The sequence below is a fragment of the Neofelis nebulosa genome, chromosome 17 (assembly GCF_028018385.1).
Source record: "Neofelis nebulosa isolate mNeoNeb1 chromosome 17, mNeoNeb1.pri, whole genome shotgun sequence".
NCBI lineage: Eukaryota > Metazoa > Chordata > Mammalia > Carnivora > Felidae > Neofelis > Neofelis nebulosa.
Window position 1 is genome coordinate 53771495 of NC_080798.1, and position 13559 is coordinate 53785053.

Below are 13559 nucleotides of genomic sequence, written 5' to 3' on the forward strand. Positions count from 1 at the left end.
TCCGGATGTTGCTCCTTGCACCATGGAGAGCAACCTCACCCCGGTTCAGAACCCACTGCTTCACACTACTTGTCGTCCCGCAGAGCTGGGAAGGGTCGGTCTCAGACACCTCCACTAGATAGTTTTCCAAATGCTGCTTCAGTGACCTTGGGGCAGTGGCTTTTTAAATGGAGCCTCATGCCAGAACCTGAAAACTGGTTCCAAATGCAAATTCTGAGCCCTCATACCCAGCCTGCTTAAATCGGAAACTTGAGGGCTGGGGACTCTAGCCGGTGGGGGGGGGGGGGGGGGGCGCTGAAACTTGCGTAAGTTGAAAGCCAGTGCCTAATAGCAACGTGTCTTAGCCTCGGCTGTGCACTATGATCACCCGAGGACCTTCCAAAAAAAACAAAAAAAACAAAAAAAAAAAACAAAAAACAAAACAAAAAAAAAAAACAAACAAAAAAAAACACACACACAAAACAAAAACAAAAACAAAACTGACACCACTTGGGGATCCTGACTTACTTGAGCTGGGGTGGGGGGGGGGGACTCAGGCACTGGGATTTTGAAAGCCTTCCAGGTGATCCTCAGGAATAGTTGAGGTGGAGAACCACCGACCTAGAGGGAGCTGACCCAGGTTCTCAGGGAGGCACTGGTCAATGTCCCAAGCGCTAAAATTAAAAACCATTGAGGTTGGTCCCATGACCCGTCCGCCGGAATCTTGGACAGAAACAACGAGGGCAGTGTAGCCGTTCCCTCTGCTCTCAGTCTCAAACCATAGCCTCACTCAGCCCGGGGCCTCACGTGTGTGCTTCCTTTTTTGGATCCCTCTACCATCGATTTACCTAAATTTCTGAACTTTTGGGAAGCTCTTTAGTGGGACTCTGCACCAGCTCGAGAGGTTAAGGAGGCCAGTAAACTTGGCAGGTGAATGCTTTGCATTAAACCGGATGTATCTGCAAGGTACAGGGATCATTGCTGCAGGCGGCAATGAAATTCAGCTGTCTCTTCCGCATTATCTGAACATCCTTCCAGGTCCAGCTAAAGTAATCCCTCCGTCCTGTCATCACCTTTTCATCACTGTCCTGCTGCTCACCTGCCCCTTCGCAGTCCGGGGCAAGGTGAGACATAGCCCTATTACTCTGGGCGTGTCCTTCCCCATCCTGTCCCCAGAACCTGGACAGCCTAGGACTTCTTCCCAGACACCCGTAACCTCCAGCCTTCAAGATCCTTCTCTGAGGCCTCCAGCCTACACTACTCTTCCCTTCTCCGATTCTATTGTGCTTCACCATCGGAACAGCATTATCAGTGGGGACACTTTCAATACATGTGCTTCTATGCTGATCAATTTCCATTTGTTAAAAATCTGGGCATCTTACCCAGCGCTGTGCTGATCAGCTAACAGCTCTACGGTGGATGGGAGCAAGGAAAAGGGGTCTGGTTCTATAGCATTTTCATTCCCTGCTGCAAATATTCCCGACCAATTTCATGCTGCCAGTACCTAAACAGGGAATCGGGAAGAGATCCACTCAACTGGTTCTTTTCAGCCCCCAGGAGTGGGCTCCTGCACACGGCTGGTCAGCCATCCAGGCGACATCTCCCGGGAAGCTGTTCTGTGACAGCCCCCGTGCTAAATGCTGAGCCCGAGGCACCGAAGGTACAGGTCCTGGATCACAGTCTGGTGTGGTCTATGGGGAAACACTGCCTTTCACAGTGACACGTGACAGGCTGAGAAACAGGTAAGAGGTAGCTATAAAGGAGGGAGCAGTCGATTTTGCCAACTCAACTATGGGATTCCCCCCGGCTTCAGGGGAAAAAAAGATCCTCCACAGTTCTGAGCCAAAAAATACATGGTTCTGACTGGTCCCGCCTGCCTGTCCCCTTAGTAATGGGAGCAGCCAGCTGGTTTTGCACTTAGCAGACACTGCCCCTGTTTATTCATCTGACCTGTATTAAGAATTCCATGTGGCTGGTTCTGTCATCCCATCTGTAGAAGGGAAGGGACTTCTCCAAAGTCACAAAGCCGGAAAGCCCTGACACTGACACCATGGGGGCTGCAGCACTCTGTGGAATCCCTCAGTGTTTCCAGTGAGGCCAAGTGACCCTTTGCTCCATCAAAGGCTGTGTGAGCTAGCCTTCCCGTAGCGAACTATTCCTCAAAGATATTCCTAGAGCCTCTGCAGAGATCTCAGAGTCTTGGGGGGTGGGGGGGTGGGGGGAGAAGGGCTGACAATTTGGAGGGCCGGCTTCCACCCTCAGTGGCTTCTTGTGTCTTTTTGCTACAGGGATTCCCCCCATACACCTTTATTTTAGAAACGGTTCCCCTGTGGAAACAAAACAAGATGGGTCTGAAAACCCACAATTGCTGCCAGAACTTAGTATTTATGGAGGTGGTAACAGAAGCCTGGAGAGCTCTGCTCTGTTGAACCCCTGCTCACCTGGTACAGTGGGGACATACTGTGGGAATAAAAGAACTTTGGGGAGATTTTCAGAAACTGCATCCAAGCCCAATTTACTTCCTCCCCAAAACGGGCAAAGTCCTAAGGCAAGACTGTGAGCAGGTCACTAACCACTGACTCTGGACCCTGTTCTGGGTGGTCTGGCATTCACACAGCACCAGGCTGCAAGGATTTCTGGGCTGGGCATCCAATTTGCCTCGACACCCAGTCAAATACAGATTCACCCTGGAAACGCCCGACCCCGCATTGCCAACGCTTTTCAAGCCCATCGGGCAAAAAATCTGTCTTACAGGATTTCTCTGCAGGCAGCTTTGCCCCTGAGTCAAGGCCGAGTCAAGGCTGGCTCCTAAACACAACCAGATCTAAAGAACCAGGGCCTGGAATCTGCCCCTCTCCTCCCCACCCGGAACCTGACTTCCTAAGAGGAGACTGCCATCGCACTGCTGTATTTTAACACATAACTCACAAATTAAAAACTGAAAGAAAAAACGCATGTTTCTGTCAATGGCTTAAGGGGATTCCACCTCTAAGCTGCTGCTAAAACTCCCTTAGTCTTTTTTACATTTGTAGCATTTTGGAGCAATTTGCTGGAGTCAAAGAAGGCAGTGAAATTTCCACAACTGACTTCAAAGCCCCCAAATCCTGTATCAGTGGAGGGGAGCCTGGTAGCAACACCAGAGGGGACGTTTGTTCAAAGAGGTGTGTGTAAGAACGCGCCGGGCTTTTCTGCCCTGTGCCTGCGATTGATGTTAATGGCAGACACGTGACCAAATCCCCATGTAGTTCTTTGAAACAAGCCCCTCCCTCCATCCCTGCCACCCGCCCCCCCCCCCCACCTTCCCCAACACTTTTTTTGGCTGTGACAATGCCGATGATACAGAAAAGGGCTAGAACAGAGGAACGGCTTCCACAACTCAATGAACAATACCGGCCTTAATTCAATTAACACAAATGAGTCTTTTATCCGGTGGGGAGCACGGAGCAGGAACAGACTGAAGGAGAGGAGGGGCTGGACCTGGATGGTTTCACGCTCGTCAACATAGACGTGGACCCAAGTGGCTTCAGAAAAGGGGATCGTGCAAGCTGTCAGGGCACCACCCACCCGAATTCATCCCGCTTTGCTTTCTACCTCTGTTTCCACGCCCTCTCTGGTCTGGCTTTCCCATTTCTTCTCCCAGGGTACCCACCGGTCCCTGTGCAGCAGAGTCCTTCCTCCCCACCTCAGACCCATGAACACACTGTTTATTCCAGCTGTACCCTCACTGCTGGAGGGGCACCTGGGAGGCTCAGTCAGTTCGACTCTTGGTTTTGGGTCAGGGGACAAGCTCACGGTCTCCCGAGTTGGATTCCCCCATCAGGCTCCGTGCGGACAGTACAGAGCCTGCTTGGGAGTGTCTGTCTCCCTCTCTCTCTGCTCTTGCCCCACTCACACTCGGTCTCTCTCAAAAATAAACTTAAAAAAAAAATTCCCCTAACAGGAAATGTGTACAAACTGGCATTTGCTATTAGATAAATGTGCCAGGAGATATTATAAAAGCTAAGAGGCTAATTCACAGGCTCACAAGCACACATGTGGGTGCCTATCACCACTCATTTCAGCTAAAATGCAAGGTTATCCTTTCTATTACTTGGTTATGAGCAAGGATCAACATGGTTTCCCAAGATTATTGGTCATTTGTATTTCCTTTTTCTAAAAGCTGCCCATTCTTCTCTGCTCATGTTCCCATCAAGTTGTTGGTCGTCTCCGTAAGAGCTCTTCATCCTCAGGAAATTAGGCCTTTGCCTCTCTGGTGGGTTGTGATTTTTCCCCACTTTGCTGCTTGTCTTTTTTGTTTAGGGTGTTCTCGGGACAAGTAGATTTTAAATGCTTACATAGAGTGATCCGTGCTTGGTGGGATGGCATGTGGGTTTTAGGTCAGGCTAAGGAAGATCTTCCCCATCCCAAGTTTAAAAAGGAGCCCAATTTCCTTTTGCTACCTCTGGAGCTTTTGTTTCTGCGTGGGGTGTTCACAAAATGACCACCCTCCTCCTGCTCACCTTGCAAACCCCCCATCTTCTGGAAAGCGTTTATCCAACCCAACAAGCATTTTGTTTTAATTGTCGGTGTGCATCAATAATCAACCTTGAGAGCAAGAACTGTGTCCTATTTGTTTCCGAATGTTCCAGCATCGAATCCATATTCCAGTGTATAGGGACTGCCCAGTAAGTGTTCATGGAGTTAAATCCTAAAATAAAGCCCAAGAACTCGGATGCCAAACCAGCCAGAGAAAAGGGGTTTATTTTCCAATAGCTCTCCAAAAAAGGACATTAAGAAATAGGTCTGGCTGGTGCAGACTATATTTAACATGCTGTCCAGGAAAAGAAACCTAGCCCACAAAAGTGTCAAGGAAATGTCAGGATATGGGTCTTTTGAAAAGCGGGGAAGGGATTAAGAGAACAACCTCTAATTTTGACAGACTGCAAAGATGTCATCTTTGCCGTTGAGGAAACTGTTACTAGACTCGTATTACCTGTTTGTGTGCTCGCTTGTGCCCCTGCTTATTTGAGAACGCTCTGGCACTTTCCAGAGAGGCTCTGAGGCACAAATGCTGTGTGCTGCTCACCGATGCAGGCCTGTACCGAACACAGAAATAAATGAGGCGCAGACTCCTTGATCACAGACTTTAGAATCCAAGAGGAGAGGAGAAATTTAAAAGTTAATTGTCTCACAGAGTAGAGGGAAGTATGCCTTCAGAGCGGGCCGTTTGTGTGGTTTAATGCTATGCTTTAGTGGAGGATCAATGGGCCTGACAGTGTGTGATCAAACATCTTGGTTAATCTCAGCTAGTGCCATTTGCCCCAGTCCTGTTTCTACTCTAAGCCAAATCACATACTCAAGAAGTGCCTGGTGGTGTTGGCGACGAATAACAAAACACCTCCTCAGTACTTCTAAGAGTTTGTGCAAATAATCTGGAAGACATCTATCCCTGTAACTCACTAACTAAATCCATTATTCTCTTTTTCATGCAGAATGCTGTTTAAGTACCATCATCACTTTAAAATGAGCCATTCTGGGGCGCCCGGGTGGCTCAGTCAGTTAAGCATCTGACTTTGGCTCAGGTCATGTGCTCACTGTTCGTGGGTTCGAGCCCCACATTGGGCTCTGTACTGACAGCTTGGAGCCTGCTTCAGATTCTGTGTCTCCCTCTCTCTCCCTCGCCCACTCATGCTCTGTCTCTCTCACTCTTAAAAATAAACAAACATGTTAAAACAAACTTTTTTAAGTCAACTTAGCCATTCTGCTAGTGCAAAATCCTCAGTATCCCCTTTGGTTCATATGCTAGATCTGTGATGACCTGGTCACTTGGCTGACTGTAGACTCCTAGGAGGTCTCTGACTCTGGATTACTTGACCCATTTCCCAAACGAGAAAAATCAGACCCCAGGGGAATATGCCTGCCCAGCTTGTATGGCTGCTTCGTGGCTCAGTCAGGTGTAAAAGAAGACTTCTGGACCCCACCTCCAATTTGCTTTCCCTGTGAGCCTTATCTGACTTCCTTACTCCTTCCTTATATAGACTTTATGCTAATAGAGGGCTGGGAAGAAGAGACAAAGCTGGGAAAGCACAAAACAATCGTTCATCCCTTTTAATTTTACGGGACCTGAAAAACGCCGAGTTGTGAGACAGAACAATAAAATACGTGCTATTCACCAGTTATTTCTTCACTGTCTTGGTTTCCATGAATAACTGTGTCCCTGAATTCCTCTACTAGGAGTTCTCAATCCTGGCTGTGCATTAGCATCCCCAGCAGTTGTTATTTAAAAACAAAACAAAACAAAAAAAAAAAACACCGACGCCTCAAGTTCTGGAGTCATTGGTCTGGGGCCGGCATCAATGGTTTTTCAATAGCTCCCCAGGGGCATCCAAGGTTGACAACCCAGTTCCCAGGTGCAGGATCTGTTCATGGCCCAATTCTACTCACGTCTATCTCCAAAAGGGCGTGCACAGGAGTCCGGGGTACGAGTTCCCCTCCCCCACGTGGGGAAGGGCCCATCTTCCAAACCTGCTGCCCCCCCCCTTCTCAGAAAATCATACTGGGAAGGCCAGATGCCCCTCCCAGCACAATCTGGAGGACCCTCCCCCAGCTACTACTGATGGGAGGAGAGATCGACACCTGACCCCAGTGAGCCAATTGACAGTCTCTTCCTAGAACGGAGTTGTAAGAGTCTCTCGGAGGCTCTGCTTGGGAGCTCAAAAGCATGGTTGGCGTGGAAGCCAGCAGTGACTGGAGACATCACGGGTTCTCCCTAGAGAAGGCCTGCCTGCTGAGGGGAGGATAAAGCAGGTGTACAAAAACAGAGAAGGAGGGAGACAGGCCAGAGAGAACGAACCTCTGCTCCAAACTGCCCTCCACAATACAGCTTGTATATACGTGCCCTTAATGTACACCGTTAGCCTATCACTCAAGGAATAGAAACTTGAAGGCTAGAGTTTTTATGTCCAAAGAATCCCTGGCCAGCCTTCTAGAAAATTAACATATTCCTTACAGGACCTCTCATTTCCTTGGAAGGTGCATCCCATCACCAACGGCCAGGCCGGATTTGACAGTGATCTTGGGTTTTCTATCAGAGCACAGGGTCCCAAACCCGGATCCTGAAACCCCCTGAGGAGCAAGCACATGAAAATAGTAACCGCACCCATGAGCCACTCCCCCACGGGAAGATTTTCTTGGCCTTTCACTGCATGTACGTCAATGGAATTGATTATGCCTGTTCTCTTGCTGACCAGATGCCCCGTTGCTGTTCCAGACGGTTCTGATTAATAAAAGCAAATACACCGAATTGCAAACCATCTTTCAGAACATGAGTTTCACAAGGGGAAATTGGTACAAGTGTCCTCCCGTACTCAATAAAATGGTCAGACTTCAGTATCTTAACAGCCATTTTTCACAACTGTCTGATGTAATGTTAATTCCACAAAAAGGTTCATTAGAGAACAGGTCCCATGTTCAAGTAAGTCTGGAAGACAGTGTATTATCTGTGCTGTTCCTTTCCTGTAGAGGGGTCATGATAATATTAGCATATAAAGGCTCTGAGATAGAGGATAGCAAAATTAAGTGTCTGATTTTGCCCAATCCATGATTTCCCTAAAGTACTTGACCACAGAATTCCCCAAACATGCCTTGTCAAAAAAAAAAAAAAAAAAAAAAAAAAAAAAGGTTAAGGGGTGATGGCTTTTTCCCCCCCTCTTCAGGAAACTAGTTAGAAACTTACAGGGGCACCTGGGTGGCTCAGTCAGTTAAGCATCTGACTTCAGCTCAGGTCATGGTCTTGTGGTCCCTAAGTTTGAGCCCCACCTCGGTCTCTGTGCTGACAGCTCAGAGCCTGGAGCCTGCTTTAGATTCTGTATCTCCCTCTCTCTCTCTGCACCTCCCCTGCTCGTGCACTGCCTCTCTCTCTTTCTCAAAAATAAACATTTTAAAACATTAAAGAAGAAAACTGTTGTTCTAGGTTGTTCTCCATTTTCCAGTCTGACAACACTTCGCAGAGGAGAAGGAGGAGCCTGGTATCATAATAGCACAGTTACTCTAAAAACAAACCGAGGCCTGTAAGGTGTGAAGGTCAAAGTTTTATTCTGTCTAAAACTGATCAAGGCCAAGCATGGCAGGGTGTTTACTCTGTGCCAGGTGCTTTACACACATTATTGCATTTAATCCTTTGCCCAATCTTCTTTTACAACCCTATTTTACAGATGCAAAAACTGTATTCTTTCTCATGTTACTACAGCTCTCGCTGACAACTTTGTTTTAAATGGGGCTTTCAGTGGAGTGATTTAATGCTGATTTATCTTCACGATCCTGCCATTTCCCGAGTGTCACTTGTCCACCTGAGACTTTACACATTACAGGGTATTAAGGAAACGGACCATCTATTATTTTTTACATGCTCTTGAAATAACCATCTTGATCTTCAAGTAGGAAATGGCTGCTGTTACCCACTGAAACCAAACCACAGCATCATTCGACTTTCGAGCTGGAGGGGTCCTTGGGGTCAAGGTCCTGAGAGGCACCAGTCCCAGTCTTCTAGATACTGATGAGATCCTAATACTTGTTTTCTAGGCCTCACTCAACCCAACTCAGAAAAAGATGACCACAGAGGAGAGGGCTACAAAGCCCCCACTCCATGTGCCAAGGTTACAACGCTGGGCTGTTTAGCTGGGAAGGAGGGAATATGGCGATCAGGGCAGAGCGGCACGGGGTCTATCTAGAAATACATGACTGCAGCGTAGGCTCAAATTATAGTTTAATAGCTTTTGCCTGAGTTTCCTCATCTGTACAAAGGGGATTAAAATATCTGCCCCTCTAGCTGTTGTAACAATCTAAGATGGCGTAGGTCCTGGCTCCCAGGAGGCCCTAGATCAATGGCAGCTGTCCTCATCAATACCTGTGAGGCTTTGGATGACCTCCAAAGACCAGGATGGAACATCATGGTCTCCAGCCCCATGGAAGTTTGTTCTAACTCCTGACCAATTGGCATAGCCCCGAAGAAGTACAGAGTTATCAACTCTCCCTTAAATCTCACAAAAACCGATTCTGAACAGTCTATAAACTGCCGACTTGAAAGGAGAAAACAAGTCATCATCCTGAAGTCTAGCTAATTTCTGAAATCCCTGAGAAGCGGGATATGAAAATAAAACTCACACACGTTTGGGAAGATACATACATGTTTTGGTCACCAACTTATGTATCTATAGTGAAAACGTGTGGATCAAGTATTCCAAGTTCAAAAACCCAAGAAAATCAGCGTTCAAAATCCTGATCTAGGTTTTCTTCTTCATCGTGGTGATCGTTGCAGAAACTGAACTCCAGATAACCTCTGACTCAGTCTCCCCAATACTGTTGATGTTGGTGACATATGCTGGCCTTCTGGTTTTAAATTTATACCTCTAGCACCTTTCTAAAAATATTTTCCAGCGACACCTGGTTGGCTCAGTGGGGTAAGCATCTGACTTTGGTTCAGGTCATGATTTCATGGCTTGTGGGTTCGAGCCCCGCGTCCAGCTCTGTGCTGACAGCTCAGAGCCTGGTGGCTGCTTTGGATTCTGTGTCTCCTTACCTCCCTGCCCCTCCCCCCTCTCTCTCTATCTCTCCGTCTCTCCTCTCTCTGCCCCTCCCTCCATCTCTCTATCTCAAAAATGAACATGAAAACAAAAAAAATTTTATTATTTTCCAATTTTGCAAAATAAAACCCTGCTGATAAAAGCAAATAACAAATCACACATAACAAGCAGTCTCTGCTTCGAAAAAGACTGTATTTCAATCCGTGTAATAATCTGGCATTCATCTAAAACGATCACTTGTTTTCCCCAATATGTATATCATTCCTTCCTTAAACATTTCATTGTGTACCCAGTATATGCTATGTTCGTTTTAATAATAGAAAACATTAGTTTTAATTTTACTTTAATGGATTGTTTTACAGTGTGTTTGTTTAGGTAGGTGCCACCCATTTTCCCCCTGTGACCCGTGCCAAGTTCACACCAGTGACGAATCCCATGTCAAAATGCCTGGGACTCAGGTGGATGCTGATATCTATATTGATACCTATGATCAATTTCATCTCTACTTTTGTGCCATGTATCATTTTTCAAAGGTAAAGATTTTATTGTGGAGTGCCTTGTTTCTAGATAGAATTCTACAGCCCTATTCATTCCTCATATGAACAGTTTAATATTTAAAGTTGGAAAGACAGACAAGGAAATCTATAATGAGAAGACTTCAGGACACCCTCCCCCGCAATAAATAACTCCTGTCTTCAATTTGACAAATATGGGACCGGCTTTGACACACGAAGCATCTCAAAACGCTCTCCTTCCCTGTTCAAACCCAACAGTCCTGAGAAATATATTACAAATTTTTGTTCGATATTAACCACAAATTATTTTTTTCCTTTAAAAAATTAATTAAAAACAGGAGAGGAAATAAATATTTCAGGCGACCAGCAGCAAAATGGGAAAATACCATGTGTTTGGAGTTTTAGTGCCCTCTGAGTACAGAAATTTATTTGCAGCAAGCAGAAAATAGACAGCGAGCATAAAAATACAGCAGAGTCCCCCTAGTAAAATTATTTATCAAGCTAACAAGGGAGGGACCCTTCTAGTAACAACAAGCCAGCGAGGAATAGACATGGCTTTATATTTTACCTTTGGGTTAGCAAACCAGTAAAAATGCCAACTGACAAGCACTTCACATAAACATTTCTTTCTAAATGAGCTTCCTTGTTAGGAGGAAAGAAAAAAAAAAGTCTTTCTAGCTAAGGAGCACTATAGCTTACAGAGAATTCTAGCACATATACGCAGACTCTTTAGTGTAAGAATAAAATAGCTGAAAAAATAAGTTAATGTGAACTATGATCGGAGTTGTAAAAACAAATTAGAAGTTCGTTAAAGAAAATGTGCTTACACGCTTATCAGAATATGCTCAGGCTTGAAGGGCTACAGAAAGTCACAGTTTTGTAAGATGCGTTTTGGGGGCTAGTATTAAGAGTCTCCGGAAAAAATATGCATACATATATATTCACCTACACAGATATATACGTACTGACATTGCCTCTACTGCGTAAGCCTCCCTGCTATATTTTTTCAAATATTTATTTTATGAGCAAACTCCCAAAGCCAGTTTTTACAGTTTAGTTTAACGATACCAAACTTTGATTATAAATTACAAATCACTTACTACAGCTTGCAACACCAAAAAAAAAAAAAAAAAAAAAAAAAAAAAAAAAAAAGAAGGAGAAGGAGGAGGAGGAGGAAGGAGAAAAAGAAAGAAGTCCTTGAGTCAAAGCCACACAGTGACCTGATCCCAATTAAATTTTACAGAAATCATAAAAACATGCATTCTCAGAACAACTGCATATCGGCAATAGCTCTGCAAATAACTCCTGATGAATTTACAGTTGAAATCACACACTCGGAACTCAACCTCCCTAAAGTGAAAATCTGCTCGGTTAACCGTGGCAAACATGGAGAGGTGCCTTTTTTATTGTAGCGGCAAACGATGGGGCAGGGAATGGGGAATCTGAATGACACCGTAAAACGTCGAGTCAAGACAGACACAAACACCTTGCAGAAACTGCACTCCCTCCCCCCATTCCCACCAATGCCTTGAAAAACAAAAGTTTTCCAGCAACAGGGAAAGTTTCTCATCACTGCTATCACCTGGCTCAAATAAAATAGAAGGAAAAAGAATAAAAACAGATCCTTCCTTACTTTGTTCTTCCTCTCCGGGGCAGGGCGACTTTCCCCACGCTTGCGTGACAGCTCCGAGCTCCAGCTGGACAGGGAAAAACCTCCCGCTCTCAGTCAGGATCCAAGCTGTACCCTGGATTTTCCTGCTGGAGTCGAGGCTCCAACTCAAATCCCACCCGCTCATCTCAGGAGCCGGGGGTTATATCCGCCCGCACGACTGTGGGGAGGATTGATTGCACCTGTCCTATGCTATTTCGCCAATGACCTTTTTGCCTTCGGACTGGGGTTTTGTCAGGATGCTAGTCAATACCTGAGGTTCAGATCCAACAGGTTAAGTTCTGAATAATTAGGTTTGCCAAACTACCCCCGGTGACTAGTGTCTAGAACACACCCATTTTCGCCAACAAGGTCATCACCAACCGCTAAGGTGGGGACGATAGTGAAGGCAGCAGCAGCCCTGCTCATTCTGATTCGCTGGCTGGATTAGAACACGGAGCACGTGGAGAGGAGCACGTGGAAAGCCGTGGCGTCCAAGGCAAGACGGCGATGCCAAGGGGCCTGGAATGCAGAGGGGGTCTCCAGAAGGCGGCTGGGGAGAAGGGCGGCTGGGAGCCGTCAGCCCTGGGCAGCAAAGCAGCCCCGAGGCTGACCAGAAATCCAGTCCCCATCACAAACTCTCTCCCTCCTTTGCGGTGAGGGAGAGCCCGGGCTCAAACCTCCAAACTGCCTGTGAAAGCCTATGCCAGCACGTGGGCTTTGCACTTGCCTTCTGTGCAGTGGGGAGAAAGAGCTTCCTGGCTTTGAAAGTACAAAAGAGAAGAAAAATAAAAAATAAATAAATAAATAAAATAAAAAGTCTGGGAAAGCCCAGTGACAAACAAACAAAACAGTCTTTGAGCATCAACACAGAGCTACCTGTATGTGCGACTCACTGGAGCAAAGAGTGGGAAAGAAAACAGTTCTTAGCTTGTGTCGAAAAGGTCAATATGGGTGAAGGGATTTCTGATTTCTCTTGGCTACTGCTGAGAGGAGAAGGATGCTATACATCCTCTCGGGCAGACTCACATGGCCTTCTAAAATGCCACGCATGATTTCGAACACTGCGAAGCGTACCGGATGCACGGTAAGATATTCTGTAAGGATTCCTATAGCTCCCTGATGAAGAAAGAGAGAGGGCAGGAAAATAACGAAGAGAAATTTCAGAAAGGTAAACAGGAAATCCTACTCTCCCATTCAAATCATTCAGCCCAGGAAGAGACCCCCATGTCAGCTTTCCCCCCATTTCATGTACATGCCAGGTGAAATTCGTCTTCGAGTATGAACAAGCTGGAGGCATGCACCACAGCGGCACAGAATCAAGCCCTTTAATTAACTACTATTGGTAACAAAAGGTCTCCGTTTTGATTAACGTTGTTGTTGGAGGCAGAGGGGCGTCAACCGTGGTTCAGAATCCCCTTAACATAACTGTAAACCCAGGACACAAAGCTGCTGCAGAAGGAGCCAGGGAAAAAGAAAAGAAACTTTGTAGAACCTAATTTAAAGGAAGTGTGACCTCAAGGTGAATTTCGTATCAATTCCATTCTCCCCTCCACTGCCTACCCACCTGCAAGTGAACCTACCCTGCTTTCCAACAGACCCAAAATGAACAAAAGACGTTCTTACTGGTTGCATGTGAATAACTCCTCATTAGGTCCAGGGTCTTACACCTGAGGTCACACTGCTCCTGTGGCTGTGTGGTCTCCAGTGACAAGACCTGTGATTCCCACAGCTGGGTCTGAGTTTTCCACCCACCGCCTGGAACCGCTCCTCCCCTCCCCCTACTTGGTGCTACTTCCCACCTGAAACTATGTCTGCGCCAATGGCTTTGTAATATTTCCTGTGGATGCTGAAAAC